This window comes from Anser brachyrhynchus (assembly GCF_964034855.1).
Source record: "Anser brachyrhynchus genome assembly, chromosome: 3".
Taxonomy (NCBI): domain Eukaryota; kingdom Metazoa; phylum Chordata; class Aves; order Anseriformes; family Anatidae; genus Anser; species Anser brachyrhynchus.
In genome coordinates this window covers 93586811-93606354 of record NC_137696.1, presented here as the reverse complement: position 1 = coordinate 93606354, position 19544 = coordinate 93586811, and the positions used below count along the sequence as shown (strand labels likewise).

The following is a 19544-nucleotide window of genomic DNA, read 5'->3' as shown; positions in this document are numbered from 1 at the left end:
ACCTATCTGTTTTCAAAAGACTGTGGGCAACCTGAAGGTGCACTCATAGATGTCACACCTCTGGTAGTGTTTAAGATCAAGGAGTTATAATTTATTTCTTTTCCCTGTGTGTGCAGGAAGCCAAGCTCTGGATGGATACCAGGTTATTTGCCTGTTCTTTGAACTCAGGCACAATAACAGTGGCAATAACTAAGACAGGATCTGATAATAGGGTTTCTGAATATGGGTCTTGCACATCACACTATTACTTTTTCTATAAATTCCGTAACAAAAGAGATTAGTTGGAAGTACCCATATCTCAGAAGAATATGAAGTGTTCTCCACCCATACGACTGCAATATTGCTACTGGTGTTGTGGAAGGATTGTATAACTCAAAGCATGTATAATGCAACAACCTTTTTTGAAACTTTTAATTATTTTTTTTGATAACATTTGTATCCTAGCAGAGTGTAATATGGCTAGCTGGGTTTGAAATAACAGCTGAGAAAGCTAACCCAGCTTTTAAGTTATATTAGCAATAAGAGTTCAGGCATGTAGGAACTGAACTCAGCTTGCTAACTTCACTTGTAAAACCCCGTAATGTTGACTTAGCTGCTGTTTTAGCCGAGATATGTTAAGAAGGTTTGCTTGTTTGTTTTTCTGATTTTGTTAAGCAGAGTGAACATACCCTGCACCTGGAGAAGAAATAGATAAGAAACAGGGAAAGAACTAGGGAAGAAGAGACAGAATTACAAACCCAGAGAGTTCAAGATTTTGTTGCTGTAGAGTAACTATGGAAATAACATCTTACCATTTTTATTGGATTTGTTAAATTGCATCTTATTGCATGCTGTTATCTCATCTCACCCCCCCCCCCCGTTAACAATGTTAAAAAATAGTAGATAATAAATAAATAAAAATAAAGAGTATACTGTTTTCTGTAAAAGGAAACTGTCACAGCAGGGATAGATGATGGAGGGAGCAGATGGTAGAAATTAAGAGACAGTTGAAATAAAAGTAGTAGATACGGCTGGATTCCTACGTATGTCTGGTACCAAAGTTGGAAATACATTTACTCTAGAGTCTTTCTATAGTCAGTAAAAAAAAGAAGAAATATTTCCAGAGTAATTAAAATATTCAGTAAACAAGAAAAGGCTCACACATCAATATATTAGCTCTACGTACATGAAAACCCCAGCAACCTTGAAAGACAGGAAAGTTGTGGTTTTAATTGTTTTGACTATTTAGTGAAAAAAAAGGGGTGAATGTGGCCTCACTCTCTGGAATATCTGTCATTAGCAGAACTCTAAACAAATTAACCCACTTCTGTAAAAACTGCTTGTATTTAGCTGCAGGAGCAAGAATAAATTAAAGGCAACCTGATAATGTAATAAAGTATCATCAGTTAGAAAACTATTAACGAATGATAGAAAGCTGCAGACACTAAGAAGATGTAAGGTAATGGTCAGTGCTCACAAATGAGTGAGTTCACAGCATATGGATTTTGGATTTCAGATGGCAGGTGTTTGAGCTGCTATGTGTTGCAGTTTTGGCAGAAATATACGCATGTCTTTCTTTCCATGTAGTCCAAATAAAGACTCTGAACAGTAGAATTAATAGTCTAGCATCAGATGTCCTGTGTACTCAGAGAATAGAAAAAGGGTCTTTGAATGCCTAACTCCTCTGAAGTACCGCTGTCTCAGAATAAGAATAATATATATATTTTTTCTATTAAACCATAAGGGGTTCAGAAACCATCTTACAGGTAGAGGTGTACATTTAGTAGGATGGATCCCACCCTGAGGGCTGAATCTCCTGCCAGGTTGTGTTTATAACTTTGGAATTGGTAAGAAAAGTAGACTTCAGGAACACTTAGCTGGAATCAGGTACTCTGGAGGGATCTGTAATATCTTGGGTTTCTGTGGGGAGAATGAGGCAGATGATTCCAGGAGGAACATCCATCACAGAGACAAAAGTGGTAATTTCCCTGACTTAGATACCCCACTTGAGTAAGAGGAAGTCAGAACTTTGTCTGCACAGAGTTTGCCGTCATTAAAATCTTAACAACTATTCAGGAGATGCCTCCACCTACTCATAAGGAAGCTTTTTGAGACTAGAATTTTCTGACTGTTTTACCATTGACATCACTGTATGGTAAAACTCCCCCAACACCCTGGAAAGAAAAAGTATTTTATAATTTTGGGGGAAGTGACAATCTCTAGCAGAGGTAAAAAACAAGGCTTTGGAGCCAGTTCCAAGACTTTAAAGGACTAACTGATGATTTTTGAATTTTGGGAGTTGTTAAGGTTGCATGCGTTGCATTCTTTTTTTTTTTCTTTTTTTTTTCTTTTTTTTTTTTTTTCTGTCTTCTGTGGTAGAATACATATGGAGGTTTGCAAGTATCCTGGATACTGGAGAATTTAATTAGCTGTTTCTTCGTATTTTAAAGGAAACCTGATGCAGAATATTTGATGGTGCCCAGAAGCAGATGAAATAATGCTGCTGTGTTGGTATTCTCCTGTTGATTTTCTGCTTTTTCTTTATGTGCTTCTTTTTGATATAGAGAAATAGACCTATGTGCTCACTGGTACTGATGTCTGTAATGTTACCTTTTTTATATGTCAAAAAAAAAAGCAACAATACATATACTATGAATTATCCATAGATGTCTCAACAAGGCAGATCAGGAGAGATTAGGCTGTTTTGGGAGTCACCTGTCAGAAATTTGTTCTTTTCTTCCTTATAGGTTGTCAGTATATTTCTATTTGCTTATCAGCTGGTTACCTATGTGACATCTACTGGTAGTTTAAACCTTGTTTCTGTTGTGCAGACATGTATCTGTATCTCATACTGCTTCAATTGATTCAGTATAAACTGAAAACTTGAAGAGTTGGGTAAAATGATCTCCTTTCTTCCCCTACAGCTAGTACTTGTCTACCAGAGGTGACTATGATTGAGAGAGCAGCTGTTTGTATCATCCTGAACAGATACTGAAGTGCAAGGCCCAGCAAAGGACATCATCTGCAGTTCTGGTACTAGACATAGAAAAATACTATATGAACATTATTTTGGAAAAACTTTTCCTGAAAGCTTAAAGAGACAAACTTATTGATGCATAACTTGTCCTACAGAAATATTAAGCTAGGTTACCAGTATTGGCACAAATGCCAGTAGAAGTCTTACAGAATGACTGAATACAGTACATAAAGCAGAGAATGATGCTTTGTCGTGAAGACAAAATATTCTTCCTTTTGAGCGTGCTGGCAGAAAACTGTGTTGAGGTAAAGATATCACTAGTAAGGAAGTGACCAAAACAGTAGGCTGATTGACATAGCAGAATAACTAATTTTTTCCAACTCATAAAGATTCCAGAGGGTTAATGATAAAGTGCAGACTTTGTGTATGGAAGACTCAAGTCTAGACATGCATGTTAGCATGGAGAAATAATTTATTTTGTTTTCTTTTATTCTGTGAAGAATGAAAACTATTATATAAGGTGTTTCAAAACATATCATTGAATGATTGAATGGAAGGAAGCTTTCATCCTTCATGTATTAAGTTAATTCCTTTGTGGCATTTCCTGAACAGGAAGAGCAAGTGTTTCAACTTCCATCTGGACTCAGTTCTGAAATACATCAAAGACATTGACTGGGCCTTGATGTAGATGGATTTAATGGAAAAGAAGTTTCATAATCATACAAATATTCTTTGTCACAGCAAAAGATTCGCAGTCTAATATACATTATATACCTTATAGTAAAATTTATATCTGATTTACTAAGACTCATTCTATGCAGATATTAAAACACTGGCTAATAGATGAAGAGTTCCTGATGTATGCATTGGTGGATATACATAAATCCCCTGCATTTTAACTTTCATTAGAAGGTTTTCCTGGGCTAATATTAAAGCTGTATATAAAGATATAAGCTGGACTCTCTCTTTTTATCATTGTGAATGCCTGTATAGGAAAATGATGTGAAGAAAATAAAAAATAATTTGATTTAGACATCTCTGAAATAATCTTGCTATGGGACTTTCTTTCCTCTTTTGGAACTCCTGGCAGCCTTTCCAAGATGAAGTTAAAAACTGTAATCCCCAAAGATGTACTCTTTTAGTCATTATCAAGGGCTGTTTCCTATACGGTAAACTTACTGCAAAATTTTCATCCACCAAAACATCTGGAAAAAAGAACAAAAATCAAAACAAAACAAACAAATGAAAAAAAAAAAGATTGACTTTTAACAAACACCTGTGTGTGTCCTCACAGCATTTATTTACTATGGCCTCATGGTAATTTTGGTACAGGATGATTATTCTTTTTGTTAATCACTGAAAGTAAACAGATGATGTGGAATGCCCCTCTCTCTCCAATCAACATGTTAGAGACATTCTCTAAGAGAATGCATGGCTACAAACAGGTCCAATAAGTCCATGGTACAACAATGGAATAATTAAATTGTCTCATATTGCCATTAAAATATTTTCTTAACTTGCTTTTCCAGCTGGCTTAGATTTTTTGTCTTAGTTCTGTTGAAATCAGATTCATCTTGACCCTGGACACACTGATGAGTTCCTGGCCCTTTTGTTATTACAAATGGTTGTTTTTTAGAGGAAAAACAGTGGCAAGAAGAGACATCACAGAAATATTATCTTAACTGTGGCAGACCATGGGAAATTCACATTTGGGTGAAATTTTAACCTTTTGTTTTCACTGCAAGGTGGGAGCATTTCAATTCTCTTGACTTCTGCTATTTTCACATTTCTTTAAAAAGCCCCTCTGTGGTCTGTAATAAATTCTTTGGGTCTCTAAAAATAACTATATGGACTATGTGTGCTGTTTTTCTTAGTATTTCATCAAGTTCATTATTAACATTGGATATATCAAAGCAAACTGTAACAGCTGTGGAGACATTTTTGTATACTGACAGGTTAATTTGTGAATTATACTTTTTAACTAACCTCATTAAAATTTGACCTTTGGAAATAAAAGCATATCTATGCTTTTTTCAAAGTTTTAAAAGATTTTTTTTCTTCCCCAGCATTCTTTAAGTGATGGAAATGTGGTGTGAAATATCATAGGCCAAAAGAATCTTGAAGGGCAGAAAAAATGTTTAAGAGATTTACAAGCTTGAAAACCACAGCCATAGTGGTTCTCCATGTACAAGAGAGTTCCTGGGAATCTGAAGCAAACACAGAAGGATGCCTAGATGGTGGTCAGGGGCTTGAAAACATGGTTTAGCCCACAGGAGAGAAGACTAATGGATCTGAAATCCTGTACTCCCTAAAGTGGAGAGATGGCAGGGCCAGACTCTCCACAGAGGTGTGCAATGAAGAGACAAGAAGCAGTGGTCACAAACTGCAACAAGGGAATTTCCTTTGAGATAAAGGGAATAAAAAGAGAAAAATATGATGGTCTAGAAGTCATCTGGTCCCATCTGCTTATAGCAGGTCTATATCTAAACTAGAACAGGGTGCCATATCCAGTCACATTTTGAAAATCTCCAAGCAGAGCATCATGATCACAGTTTATTAAATTTTTGTGTGTGCAGCTTAAATAATTTTAAAACTTAAGAATTATTTTAGAAAATATACATAAGCAGCACATTGAATAAAACTGGTTCAAATTAGCCCACCTTTGTAAAATTTAACATGTGATATCACAATGTATTTTGAACAGTCAAAATGTTTCTGAACTACAAGGACATTTAAGTTACCTTTGGATTTGCTATGGTTTCTAATTACTTCTTCTTGAAGTAATAACAGAATTGGACATGAGTATTTTCCCAAAGACATGGTATCTTACACCTGTTTGACAAAGGCTGAACATGTTCCTTTATTAGACTGTCAGGCATAAATACTTCACCACCATTATTAAAGAAAAAAACACCACCACCTACAACCAACCTAACAAAAATATTTATTGTAGGATTGGAAGAAATCCTTTAGCTGTGCAAAAGGGACACTTTAAATGACTGTTATAATAGACATTGATTTTGCTTTAGAAATCAATGCATCAAAACCAGAATGTGAATCAAAACTTCAAAGCAAGTTATCTATGTTTGATTAGAAATATAATTTTGGAAACTGCTGAATTTGAATTTTCTTGCCACTGGGCTCTCATAGTATCATAGAATGGCCTGGGTTGGAAGGGACCTCAAGGATCATCAAGTTCCAACCCCCCTGCCTTAGGCAGAGATGCCACCCACTAGATCATGTTGCTCAGGGCCTCGTCTAACCTGGTCTTGAACACCTCCAGGGATAGGGCATCCACAGCCTCTCTGGCCAACCTGTTCTAGTGCCTCACTACCCTCTGAGTGAAAAACTTCCTTCTAACCTCTAATCTACATCTCCCCTCTTTTAGTTTTAAACCATTCCCCCTTGTCCTAGTGGCTCTGTAAACAAGTGTGTTACTTTAATCACTTCCATGAATGTTCCCCATATTTCTCATCGAGTCTGGGCCTCTGGGTCTGTGGGGAACTCAGAAGAAGAAGACAGTGAACCTCTTCCTATTAGTCAGTTGAACTGAACCAAGCTAACTGATCTGATGAACTGCTTCATACTCTTGGATCTTTTGCTAAGCTCTCACATTGCAGCATTTGTGAGTAATATTTCATATCATCTCCAGTTGGCTCACAGACCGTGTCCCATTTTGGCGGATGATGACCTGGCCTTTATTATTCATGCCTTCATCACTTCTTGGCTAGTGTATAGCAGTGTGATAAAACCGGGCGTGATGCCTACAGCACTTAGGAAACTCCAACTAACAGAGAAGGCTGGAACACATCTCGGCAGGCACACTGGCTACCATGGTTCCATCAAGCCTCCCTACAGAGATTTCCCATGGAATTTCATCTCTAGTTTGAATTCATTTTCTACTATAACACATATATATACGTGTGATTGTAACCATGGGATGAAAATTGTTCATCCCACAGAAACAAAAGAAAATCACTAGTTTCTCTTCCTTGCCTCCAAAATCTTCTTTCACTTTTCCTTCTCTAATATAAATGCATAATAGCTTTGCTAATTCTAAAGCCTAAGCCCTACCAGAACACCGCTCCTTCTTGAGAAGAGGAGAAAACAGAAATCATGTGAGTGACATAGTCCTGTTGTTTACTGCAAAGTAGGAGGTCAGGGGGTGAGTGAGGACCGCAGCCAGAAGAACCTGTGTGGTGGACCAGAAGGAGCAAATGCAAGGTCAGAGTCAAAATTGTGGCCTTCTTTTGAACAGAGGCTGATAAAAGACACAGTGGCTAAATTCAGTGATGGAAAATATTTTCTGAGTTCACTGAGAAATTCCTCTTGTTTGCTACCACTAGAAACAATTGATAAAATCATATAAATATTTTAAGTCTTTAATTCATCATATTATTTACCCAAACATCTAAGTCCATTCCTATTCAGTGAGGTATGTGAATATTTTAGTGTTTTGTGTCTACTACTTTTCTCCTCATATTGGCTATGTGAGAAGTAGGACCACATGTTAATACAACAAGGAAGCAAGTTTCATAATTTTCTGTGTGCAAGTGTGGAAGCAAATACAAAATTGGACAAACTATCTACGTTTGGCTAGTCCCCCTGGAACAAGTAACTACTCCCGAGAGCAGAACTTAAGATACTTGCAATTTATGTGACTTTGAGTCCTAATAAAGAAGACATTACTGATATATTGATGACCGATACAGCAGTGCAATTCCTAGATTCACTTTAAGTGTAATAATTAAAAAAAATTGTTGTTAGGTAGAACTCCCAAAGCTGTGCCTCCTGAGTATAATCTCTGATAGAAACAAACAAACAAACAGACAAAAAAATGAGTTTTTAGATATTTAGGTGGAATCTCTCTGAGTAACTGTGGCTTGTCCTAAGGAATTCTGTAAACCTCCTTTGTAATGTTTTCTTGTTTTCTTGTTTCTTGTGAAGCAATTCCTTCTTTGTACCTCAGCTGATATACTCTACCAATTCAGTTTGAGAGAAATGCAATAAAATAGCTAAAGAATGTGCTGATGAGAACAGTTATCAAGGGAGGCTGTTAATGAGGTTTATAGCACTTTCTTAGTTTGCTTGTGCGTAGTCAGCTGATCTAGAAAAGCAGAAAACTGCAGCTGGGAATCAAAGCCAACTTTCAAAATTAAGTGTTATTGATATTGTAGAGGAATATGTCTGAAGAAGAAAGCAGGATATGCCTTGACAGCACCAGAAACCTGTCCATCATATTATTTTTCCTAGGCCTAAGCACTGTGCTCCAAGTGGGAAAGAACTTAAAGGATTACTGTGGTTAAATGGACAGGTGTAGGTCTCTATGTAGGTATATTTCAAGTTCAGAAGAACTTAAAAAATGTTCTATTGAATTCAACATGAAATAGCTGTACTTCTCTGATTATACGCAATTCAAAGGAGTTCTGTCATGAATTGGTGGCTCTGTATCATATTGGAGCTATGTGCACTCTTATTGTCAACTTTTAAGGTCTTCCATCTCACTAAAATAAGTCTGTTTCCTCCACAGATTTTTGTATTTTGTTTTTTATTTTTTTGCACATAACTTTCTAGTCAGTGTGTAAACAGGGAACTCCACCTATGGTTGACAGGCATGATTTTGTCACATTCTTTTGTATTACCTGACAAAGCAATTCCGTTACTGTTTCACATGGGTCAACTGAACAGTTCAGTTGTAAATTTGACTTTCTCACATGTCAGTGCAAAAAACACAGTAAATGAAAACAAGCCGCCTGAAGAAGCTTTGCAGATTGTTATCTGGAAGCCTTTCCATTGGCATAAATTAAATATAAGATCCCACCAATTTAGGAGTTCAATAGTTTGGGCACTGATCGCTACGCACACTTAAATGATACAAGGCAAGAAAGAGGAATAATAAGGAGATTAACACAGTAATCACAAAGATTTACCGGGAACTTTTCTAGAAATGCTAGGGACCTTCCTAGTCATTCCACAGCATGTTTGAGGTGTATCTTGAAACAGCTTCTACTACACAAAGAAAATGCAAACAGAAGAAAGAAAAAAAATTGTTTTAATACGTTCTCTTTAGTCAGTTATTCAGCAGATCATGTAGATACCTACACCTACTTTCTTCACCCAGGACAGACCATCTGTATCATCCAGTACTTGGTGAATATCGGTAATAATTAATCAGAGGTTTCATTCTGCTATATCATATTGTTATGTAGCAAGTGCATATTCCTTTTCTATTCAAAAAAGTTCTATGTATACCAAAAGGATGATTTGGATTGATGTATGAAAAGATACATGCAGCTGAAGATGTGAAATTAAATTATTAGTACATATACACATTAAGATAAATGCAATGTAGACACTGCTTGCACTGAGATGTAGACACTGCTTTCACTGACGTTATACTCTTCAGAACCATTGCACAGAACGCTTTCACTGTTTCCTTTAAAAGCAATTTATCACTCAGTAACAAATTAAAATACTAGAGGTCAGTCGATTTTTTTCTTTCTTCATTGTGCTTTATTTATAACTTCATGCATAAACTATGCAGGAATTTTCCAAACATAAAGAAATACAAAAGCTATTGCTTCATACCCTTGAGCATCTAAAATAACAAAGATACTTGGAAATGTTCTCTCTATACTAAATCCCAGATGACAGCATTAGATCATTTCTATTGCTATTTCCTTTGTTTGTGTTCCTAAGTATAAATGATGCTAAGTAGTATGACTATAAAGAATATCATGATTGTGCACTAGTCCATTGCTGGCATAAAGAATTGCAGGACTGTCTTACTAAGGTAACATCCATACTTTTCCCACTGGTTAACTTCAATTTAATGAAGATCAATGCCTATACCTGTTCTGACAAGCCCTCAGCACAGCATCCAATTGCTCTAGGAGCTTGCCTTAGGACTGGCAGGGAAGCTCTGTTATGAGCAGATTTGGTAATGCAGCTCCTGCAATGCTCTAACAAAAAATTGTCTGTGACTTTTTCAAATGACTCTAAAAAGGAAATATCAAAAACTGTCTCTAAAACAGGAGGAATGTGCCCAGACAAATGAGTGTAGAGAAAACAAGAATGAGAGAAGGAAAAACACAAGGAAAGTAAGCATGGTGAAGATAAATTGGAGTAACAAAGATAGGTGGAGTGTGTGGATGTACTTAAGAGAGAGAGAAAAAAAAACATGAGCTGAGCAAAAAATAAAATAAAATAACAAACAAAGAAATAATAATAATAATAATGATAATAAAACTAACAAACAACCAGCAATGCTAAATAGAAAGAACACCAGAGAAAATAGAGTTGGGGGAGCAATGCTCAAAGGAACAAAAACGTATGAAACATTTGAAGAACAACAGTGGACAAAAAGGCAAATATTTATTATTTCTCTTTCGTAGCTACTTGGGTCCATGACATCACCCACCATCAGACTTTGTTGTATGGTGATAAACTTAATAATTTTGAGTGCACTTTTTAAGGGTAATTGTTTCAATATCATAAATCCCAATGAATATACAATTTTTGTGGTGCTAAAAATGATAAAACCTAGAAAGTGAGAAAATGAGAGTGTTCTGAGTATCAGTATCCCTCTACCAGCACAACAAAAAATTAAAGATCATAAAGGGTCATAATTTTTGAAAGATTAATTTTGTAAGAAATTTTACACTAAAAGCATGAAAAAGCTGTAGTGTGACATGGAAAAAGACTTTTTTTTTTTTTTTTTTTTTTTCCAGATAGCCACTCAGATAGAAATAGATTGTTAATTTGAAACTTAGAGAAGAATGCCAAGGATAATCATTATGCCTAAAGTCATCTGGAACTTCATCTCATACATTTTTCTTGAAATGCCTGACATAATGATTAAGTGGATTTAAAGACTCCAAGAAACAATATTCTGAGTAAACAACCTCCTAATTTATAAATATCAGTCATCCAAGGAGTTCTCTCAGATTATAATTAGGGAGTACATTTCTTAAAGATAATCTGCTGCAGGGAGACAGCCCTGTTTATCATCAAATATTTTTGTCTTTTTCTACCAGTCACAATTGTAATTTCATGGTGGGTAGATTTTTCATATATGTATATGTGTAGAGTTAGGGGCAAGTTAGGGGAATGAGGACAGAAAGAGTAAAGTAAGCTTGACATTCTTTCTGCTGAAAAAAGTCTAATTACTTACCTAGACCTTAGACTATTCTTTTTAATTTTGCTCAACAGCTTTACTGACGTCAATGGAAATTCCAGATGCAGAATGAAGACAGAATATAGCCTATTGTCATTTTGGGGTATAACAAAATATAAAACAGGCATTTCTAAAATATTTCTATTTGCAGTGGTTGCAAAACACATCATACTTGATAAGCTTTCACAAACACGAAGCTAGAAGTCGCCCAAACTAATAAACAGAATCAATGCAAAATAATATGAATGTGTACTTTTAAGGTTTTAAAATCATTGGCTGTATCTCTCCCTCACAAATGGCAGCCAAGAATTGTCAGATGAAAGATGCATGTTATCCTGGCTGATGATGTCACCAGTTTACTTTTTTATGTGTGTGTATTAATCATTTTGTTTATAAGGTGATTTTAAAAAATAAAAGTAAAAAGGGAGGTCAAGCCACCTCATTTAAAACAACCTAAGAAGATTAAACAGCTGTACACAGCAGATAATAAATAATTATTTAAAAAAAGAAAAAAGATGTTATCATTCATTAATTAGTCTAAGTGGTTTTATCTGATTGCTGTGCCAGTTAATACGTCTGTGCCTGGAACGATTTTAAGATTAAAAAAATTGGAATGGGAGAAGGAAATCTTTTATATACGTCTGTTTCCAGCCAAACTTAATCCAAAATCCAGAATGGAGGCAGATTTTGATCTTACTGTGACCCTGACCGTAAATGCATATAAGCTGATTTCTTGGAAGTTCTTTTCAATTGCCTATTTGATATGTAGCAATGGAGTGCTGGAAGAAAAAAAATAGACAATACTGAACTGCAATTTTTGACTCATTTCCTTTACTGCAACTGTGATCTACTGTTCAGTGGCACACCATGTCTCAGGAATTTGGTAACCTCCCAGTGATCTTTTTCTGAAAATGTGATGAATGTAACCAAGGTGGGCTGGCAATTCAGTCAAATGAAATGACTTTAAGATGTGGGATTTCATAGATAATGATGATCTAGGTTGGAATATGGGACAGGAAAGGATTTTATAGATCATGTCCGTTGTTTTGCAAATGCAAGCATCTATGATGTTCATTCTACATGAATCAATGAACTGTTTCTTCAAAAGGCTTTGTCTGTCCCTCCTCCCACACAGCGAAACTGACTGTGGTTGCTATAAAACACCAGAAACCACCAGATGGACAACACAATCTGCTAAGCCACTAAGGGATTTCAAGTGGCACTATCCCACTGTCAAACAGTCCAGACACTTTGGTGGACCTGCCCAGGACCTAGTGAAGAATGGGCCCTATTTACACTAAAGGTAAAGGTAAGAATATTGAATGTTCCCTGTCAAAACAGACCAAGAAAGGATTCCTTCTTGAGCTCTGATATTTGTTACATCATAAGCAAGAGCCGTTGATTTGGCAACCGAGGAGGTTTTTGACCATCCGTAGACAATGCAAGTCCCAGCTAAGCAAAACTTACTGAAAATTAGTACTTTACTAAATTTATACTAGTTCTGTTGAGAGTGGGCTTGCCTACAAACAGATTTGCTGTTGCTGACAGTGTTTACCAGCTGCGTTCTGTGTGGATCACATGCTTTATTAGGATGAAAGTAGACCATCACTGCATCTTACTCAACATCTAGGCAATGATGATCAGGAGTACAAAGGGAAGAGATTACAAGGAACTCAAAGCTTTAAAAGCATTTACAGTGTGTTTGGATAACAAGAGGCTACTCTTGAGCTGAAGGAAAAAAATCCCAGTGTTGGGATAACATGCCACTTTCGGGGTTGTACAGTTGTTGGCAAATGCTACAGTTAAAAGAAAGAAACAAACACAGCCCCATGATACGCTGGCATAAAGGCTACTGTGGGGCACAGGTGATGAGTACCAGAGAATGTGGGGGAAAAAAACAGTGTTTAAGGAGGTGAGTACTGCAGCTCTGTGACAACATATATATATATATAAAATACAAGATGTGTGCAATTAACCCAGCACAGCAACACATTTTCTCTGCAAGCACTCCATACAAATTAGAAGAAATATCTTGTAGTTTCAAGTGAAACTACAATATGTTCTAACTACAATAAGTTCTAAGTATTTGACTACAAGATTTCACAGCAGCATGGGACTGAAGAATTAAATGATGGTAGGCTTTCATCCTTCCCTGGTATTTAGAGTTAACACAACAGTACTTACTGATGTCATGGACAGAATACATCCCTCAGGGTGGTACTATGTCTAAGAATAGAAACAATATCTCTTGCATAATTTTTTTTGTGAATCAGGGGTATTTTCCTGTATCCTTTTCCAGTTGCACAATGACACAGAAGGTATGGAGAAACATGATGAAGGATGTACAGCTTTAAGAAGCAAAAGGCAAATCTTTCTGCACAGGAAGTTGTAATACTGCTCTGGTCTGAGGGCCAGCATTAGTTCTTATCATCTTCAGATGCTCTTGCAGATATTACTTGGTTCAAAGAAATTAGAGCTAAAAGTCATTTTTGAAGAGCTCATTAGAGTTTTAGTTCCTTGTACTCAGTTATTATTAATTTTATTTTATTTTATTTTATTTTATTTTATTTATTTTATTTTATTTTATTTTATTTTATTTTATTTTATTTTATTTTATTTTATTTTATTTTATTATTTTATTTTATTTTATTATTTTATTTTATTTTATTTTATTTTATTTATTTTATTTTATTTTATTATTTTATTTTATTTTATTTTATTTTATTTTATTTTATTTTATTTTATTTTATTTTATTTTATTTTATTTTATTTTATTTTATTTTATTTTATTTTTATTTTATCTATTTTAATTTAATTTAATTTTATTTATTTAATTTAATTTAATTTTATTTTTGGACACTATTCTGAATCCACACAGAGCACCTGATTGTGTCAGGAACTTATTTTCCTGTGAACCATGTACTGAGATCCTCACACAGCTCACTATATTTTAACACAACTTCCCTGAAGTGTATCTCATTTTACTTTAACTCAGGCCTTCCAAAAAGATGGAGGTTTCTTATAGGTCTCTTTCCTTTCTGAGAGTGGCAACCCCATGATCACAGAAACCTGAAATTCTTGATGATTTTTTAAAAACACGTTATCTAGTTACAATGATTATCCTTGACTGGACAGTGTCCTGAGCAACCTGCTGTATTTTACCCTGCTTGAACAGGGGCTGGGCTAGGTGAGCTGCAGAGGTCCATCCCAACCTCAACAGTTCTGTGATCTTGTGAATCCATAATTATGAATAATTATGATAAATTATGATTACATATGTTGACTAATTATAGTTAACGAGGCATATGCAAACTTTTAGTGATTGTGGGTGTATATGTTTGTGGGTGTAGATACAGATTTGTTGGGTATGAAGCCCTGAAGAGATACCAGTCCCCCTCATCTCTTGCTAGGCTATCATGGCACTGTCACTCCTAGAAATGCAAACAGTGACATTGCCACAAAAGCGTGGGTTGCCAAAAGAGCTAATCAGGCTGCTGAGACATACCGAGAGGGGGGAACTTCAAAGCTGTAGGGTCCTATGGTCTCTGGAGCTGTGGGTGGAACCTTTCCCTGCAGTTTGTGTTCCAGAGGAGATTGAGTACCTTGGTGCTGAGAGAATCTCCTGTGCATGAGGTTGTAGGCCAGTCTCCCAGTTCTTACTGGGAGTAAATCCCTCCTTCCTTTCCAAAATGTGATGGTAATGGAAATGATGAGGCAATACATAAGTGCCAAAAGAATTTTGTTCACATCCAAATCAAAATTAGCTTAATCTAACAGCCTCCTGTCTGTGTCTCATTAAAAGTAAGCTGTATTAAACATTCAGAAATGTTAAGCAATGTCAAAATTTAATTACTATTTAGTGGGAATGAAACTACATATGTAAGTTGCACAATTTTCAGGGAGAGTCAACTGTGGATGGTGTGCAAATTAGTACTGTGTGACCTTGGCATTTAATATGGAAAGAGAAATGCATTTCAAAGTGGAAAATAAAGCCTATGTTAAGCATGTGCAAAGGTACAGCAAAGAGTAGACAGATGCGCTGGAAGAGATAATTATACTGAACTGATGTTTCTAACCACAAGGGTGAACTTTCTCTAAAACATTGCAATAACTGCAAGATCCCTAAGCCTCAACATTCCTTTGTTGTTTAGTAAATCACTAGTGAAATAATGAAGTCTATCATGAAATGTGCCCTTCATCCTTCTCTAATAGTTTGTCCTCACAGAGAAAAACTGCCTCATGGTTCCCTCTGAGCTCAAATAGTATCTGTAACCCGAAATATAAAAAAGCATAAAATACCAACTCTTTGAAAAAATCGGTAGACTTCTCATGTCAACATATAAGGATGCTCTGCATGTTTAAGCGAGGGCACCACAAATTCATAGGCATGTAAGAGTTTTGATCTGACATATATTTTTCTATCAGATTTTTACATCCCAGAACTCTAGTGAGCTCAAAAATATTCAGTCCTCACTTTTGTCTTCAAAGTGTCCATTGTCAAAGAGATGGTGGCTCAACAGTATTTAGGGAGTCCTGTGGCTGGATTCAGATAAGTCACTTTATTAGTTGCCTTCTTCAACCATTTGCCAGATTCTAAAGTACTTTCCTATTTCTCTCTTTTAACTAAGAAAGGAATTCTTCCACTAGCTCTACTGGGGAGATCTCAAAAAAATAGCTGGAAGTAGTCACCAACCTAAGAACCTACATTTAAATAAAAGCTTAAACAGATGTTTTTGGAAAATCTTGAGACAATAATGGACATAGACATTGAATTTGCATTCTAAGAAAATTATATGATTTTAAAATTTAGATTATACAGTAAGATCTTAAAATCTAGAAGCATTCCTTGAATTTGAGAAGACCTTTAATGAGGACTTCCATTTAAACTGAGAAGATAATCTGATAATTTTAAAAATAATCTGAGAAATCCCCCCATCTGGAACACTGTGGCATATTTTTCATTAATTAGAGCAAATTTGCTCTCCAGCATCGCTACATTTTAACCTGCTTTTCCAGAATTATTTCATCTTCTTTTTAAATTTCTTTCACTTTTCTGTAGTTCCTAATCACTGTCCAATAAGCACTGAAATGTTCCTTTGCAAATACAGTTCACTATAGGCATGGTTATGACAACTGCTTACACAGGGACAGTGATGCTGTTGTGATCATATGATCTACACTCAGATCTCAGTCTTGAGAATCAGACTCATAGGAGATATTTCAGTTCTACTATCATTCCTTAAACGGCTTGCGCTGTTTTGCTTCTGCTGATGACACACAGAGTGTCACAACGTTATGTCACCTCTCTGGAGGGTATTAATACACCAGTATAATACAGCATAAGTCCATATCAGTCTGGACAGAAATGATCCTGAGCTGTCTTCATACATTTTTCTATAACTGGCTCAGGGTGCTATTTTACATCTGCAGCTTGCATGCAGAAAAGGTGCAAATGCAAATGTTCTAAAGGTAGTACAAATATCAGGACAACAGTGCTTTCAGTTCAAGAATTAAATGAAAAAATAGCATCCCATTAAAGAATTCCTTTTACTGCCTGGTTGCATGAACTTAGTATCTGAACTGGCATAATACTTTCATCATGCTTCATTATGAAAGCATTTTTCAGAATTATTTTCCATAAGCAGTGCGCTATGTAGTGATATAGTGTATATAGTGACTAATCAGTGTATACAGTGACTTTTGCTTTAAATTGTGTATTATGTGCATTTCTATGTAGAAACACACACACAAAATTACTGAACAACATTCACCTATGTCTGCAGGATAGCGTCACACATCAAACAAACATCATCATTGTATTATCAGTGTCTATACCCAAAGAAACTCTTAGCCTTTCCAGAACAGTGATGCCATTCCAGCTCTCAGCTACAAAGACACACTGTGATTACCGTCTGGCTGGAGAATGCCATACAGTAAAAATTATGTTTATCTATTACAGAATAATGAAGAACCAAGTCTCCTCTACTAGAAAATGAATGAATGGATTCAGACTTCCTAGATATTTCCAATGCAGATCTTATGGGGCTTTTCTCACTCTGATTTTATTTGACAAAAACAGCTGTTACAGTCCTGGGAATTAACAAATTAATTTAGAAAGGTATAGATAAGAATTATGCAATACATGCTTACACTAAGCACAATACAATGCTCTTTAACAACAGAAAGCGGCAATAGGAAAATTTTCAAATTTTTTATTGTGTGTCTAAAATGCACCTCTCAGATTTTTCTTAGCTCCCCGAACATACTTTTCTAGAGTTTTAGCCAGCTCACAGTTACATAAATACATATTATCCTGTTCTGCCTCAAAAACAGGCATTATAAAGTGTTCTAAATGTGCTAAACTTCTGTAGCTAAAAATGTTTGAAACCAGAAAGAAATCCATTACAGAGACTCTGAAATGAAAAAAAATATGTCTAATTACACCTTGATCCAAACTATCCTAACACTAATGGAGACTATCATTGGCTCACTGAACTTTACATCCAGTCTTTGTGACTACAGTCAGCAACAAACTGAAGCAAATCTTTACCTCCTAATAGAGTTTCATTAATGTCCCCAAGTTTCTTAAAGTTAAAAAATGTGCTTACTAATTTTCTGGATCAGAGTCTCAAACCACCAGACTTTTATGTTAGGAAATGATACTATATCTTAGTAATACCATACCATATTCTGGCATTGTATAAATCTTAAAAAAATTAATAATACTGATACCTTGCAGAACAAAAGATAAACGTTGGATAACAATCTAATATTTCAAGACAAAAAAATACATTATATCTTTCACAGGTTTCATTTAAACAATTTTGTTACTTTTATTTTATTTTATTATTTTATTTTTTTCTTTTTTTTTTCAGCATTGTGATAAGCTGCTAAAGTGGAAGTGATTTAACAGAAGTCATGTAATGTCATCACAGGTCATGTAGACATCATAACGCCTCTTGTCAAAATGTTCCACAAGACTACCTATACAGCTCTTGTGCCAGTGATCAGTGTGGTTACCTTCACCTATATTTCTTGGACTCTCTGAAGTGAACTCTCAGAAGTAAAAATATTGCAGTCTTTCTGAAGTTCCCCTTCCTACTCCTATTTCCCCCATTTCTATGATGTCTAAGCAAAGAGAATGCAAACTTTAAGTTCTCTTTCAAGATCCCGTCCGTGTTTTAAAGAATGATTTTTTCCTGATAGCATTGTATGTTAAAACACCATACACGTGACAGCAAAAAATAAGCTCATAAGATAACTTTCTAGGACTACCCTAGTCCTAGCAATGGCATAAAAATAAAGTAAGAAGGCATCCTTGACAAAGAAACTATGAGTCAATGGTTCCTAGGTTATCCAAAGATAAACAAAGATGAGAATTAAAGAAACCAGATGCAAGAATTTATTTTCCATGTTAGGAAAGTGCTACAGTTTTATAGTTCCTACAGATATTCAGATGCTAATAACCGTATCATAAAGATGCCTAACACAGAGAAAGGGAAATTTTAGTGGTGCCATACATTCAATTTCCCTCTCATTATCTAAGTGGATTTGACTAATCTGGTTCTCACCAATTGAATTGGAAACCATACACTACATTTTATTTACTTTGTAAAAAAGAGGCCAAACAAAGTATGAAAAAAGTTTAGATCCAGATGAACTACAATATACTGAACTGCAAGTGGAATACTACTGGGATTTGTCCTCTGATGTGCTACTGATTTTGTATCTAGCTTCTGTTGCTTAATGGTTCTTAAATTTTATTCTTCCAGAAGTCAGATATAGACACGCAACTCTCTCACTCATGGTCCAAGCAGGGCAGAGGCAGTGCTGAGTCAGCTCAAAATATGAAAAAAAGTGAAAACAGGAATAACAAAAGACATGCCTAAGCACGCCTTACTTTTTTTTTTTTTTTCTAGTTTTTTAATAGAAGGATGGAAGAGGGAGCCTTAGGAAAAAAAAAAAAAAGGAGGAGGGAAATGCAATATGTTTTATACTGGGAACACAGAATTGTTTGCTTTACAGGCTTGTATTTAACATGACTTCCTAGTGGCATTGAACAAACCCTCTTATCTTCAACATTTTTTTTCCCACCTATCTGTTGTTGCCCATAATTCTATTGTTTGTCTTCATGGCATGCTACTTTTAAAGTGCTTTGAACTGAACCAAACTTGCATAATGGCTATATATGAAAACATAATACTCAGTCTAAAGTACATAGCAATTCCAAACAGCTATCTTGCTTTTAAAAGAATAATATTAAATAGGTTACTAACAATACTGTAGAGAACTAAGTTTAGCATTTGACATCTCTTTTACCTCTCTTATATAACAAAAGGATTTGGGAGTTTTTTCCATGTTTTTTTTTCCATAAATGTCAGTTACAAGTTATTTAGATACTGTGTGGTGAAT

General features: G+C 35.4%; 1 long non-coding RNA gene across 2 annotated transcripts in view; it reads left to right on the top strand.

Moving 5' to 3' along the window:
• Window positions 1-19544, top strand: part of LOC308192398 — a 98587-nt gene that overhangs the window by 33895 nt on the left and 45148 nt on the right. For both annotated transcript variants that reach the window (XR_013948776.1, XR_013948777.1), the window contains exons 3-4: window positions 2904-3012; window positions 12268-12441. This is a non-coding gene — a long non-coding RNA (uncharacterized lncRNA). The remainder of the gene's footprint in view (window positions 1-2903; window positions 3013-12267; window positions 12442-19544) is intronic.